Source organism: Nicotiana sylvestris, chromosome 2 (genome assembly GCF_000393655.2).
Source record: "Nicotiana sylvestris chromosome 2, ASM39365v2, whole genome shotgun sequence".
Lineage (NCBI taxonomy): Eukaryota > Viridiplantae > Streptophyta > Magnoliopsida > Solanales > Solanaceae > Nicotiana > Nicotiana sylvestris.
The window spans coordinates 166,201,783-166,203,493 of NC_091058.1; the positions used below are offsets into that span (position 1 = coordinate 166,201,783).

A 1,711-nucleotide genomic window follows, 5' to 3' on the forward strand; every position below is an offset into this window, starting at 1 on the left:
AGATTCACAAAGGAAATGGAGTTTGAGTATCAAATCATGGACTCACAAAATATGCTGATTTTGGAACATAGAATAGCAAGTTCAATCATATTCACTATATTTGCATACTATTTTTTTATGTCTCTGTCTTTTCTTCCATTTCCAAATACAAGTGATGTCAGGGATGACCAAAAGTTGGTTCCTTAAGCTACAAAGAGAACAAATAAGAGTAAAAATAAGCTACTACATAAGAAATTTAGAGGGAAAAGGAAAAGACTGAAAGTGGTAAAGAGAAGCGGGAAAATAAAGGAAAGGCGCAGTACTATGTTTTCTCTTGACATGGTCAGAAGTCAGAAGAGTCTGTTCTCATTGCTTTGAACTCCAATTCCAAATGCCCCTGCAACTGATACTGCAGTTGCAGTCCCTGCAACTTGTCAAAATATATGTATCACAAAGGAAATTTTAATGAAAAAAGTACTGATCAATCAATATGCAATACTTACCTGCAACAACTCCAGGCTTCCTGTGAGAATTTCCGCTATCTGCACCATACATCGAGGATGAATCAGTATTGACTTTAACATATCTAAATTGGACCTAGTTAGTAATTACTATTCACATTTGCTTACCATTACAGTTGGTTGTACTATTTCCTTTGTTACACAGGCACAAAAAATTGAGTCTCTGTATGAAACCCACAAATGCCATCTCCCTTATCAGAATCTTGACACTTGAGGCATCGCGTAGTCACTGGAATATCAAAATCAACTCTAATCCCATACTCAGGGACCTCATTAAAAGCCGGAGTTACCCCAAGATTTCTCCAATATACACTAGTATAAGTTGTACAATGCTTCAACATAAGTCTCAAAGACTGTAGCTTTAGGATAGTAAGAACAACAAGAGCTACTTCTCAATCCATTAGCACATTCAGGTAGGTGCCTACAAAGATAACTCGAACTATCACAAGTCGAATCACACTGTTCAGGAAAACGCTCACAGAAAGTTGGTTTTCGCTCAATGATCACATCTTTTTCACTACAGTTGAAAAAAAGGTAATCATTTTGAGGTGACAGAGTGAAATGTGTGCTAGTGTCTAGGCTAAATGGCCTAGTGGGGAGAAAATTATCGCCGTCTAGGCAATTCCACATAAAGGGGTCAGTGACAAGAATGTGAGGATCTGAATAGTTTATATTTTTAACAGGGTATCTGCCTGAAGGGGTTTTAAGCTCAAGCATATCTGCTGTACAAACAAGAGTATGCCTGTAATATGGACTGCCACATCCATCATCTAGGCCAAATGGGTATTGAATTGGAATGCCACCGCAAGATTTTCTGCAGAGTCTTGATTGAGCTTGTGTTGGAATGAGAAATGGAAGTGTAAATAGAATTATAAATATGGACACAGAAAAGAAACATGGGAAAGTTGAAAAATAAGTTAACGTTAATTTGTTTGTTATTAAAAGGACCATCAGGGACTTGCTGTCACGACCCAAAATCTCAACCCGGTCGTGATGGCGCCTCTCGTGAGGACAAGGTCAGCCAATCAACAAAACAGTACATCTCTTTATAACTACTTAGCAGGAATAAGTCTAAATCATGGGCAATATAATCTTAAATGCGAAATAAACGTGATAGAACAAGGAAAACCCTCCCAACTCAGCCCGAAATCAGGGTGTCACAAGTCATGAGCTACTACAGAGTTTACTAATATTTTATAAAGTCTGGAATT

At 37.8% G+C, this 1,711-nt stretch overlaps 1 pseudogene; it reads right to left on the reverse strand.

The window, feature by feature from the left end:
* Positions 1–329: 329 nt before the first annotated feature.
* On the reverse strand, positions 330–1,451 carry LOC104226704 (uncharacterized; annotated as a pseudogene).
* Positions 1,452–1,711: the final 260 nt, after the last annotated feature.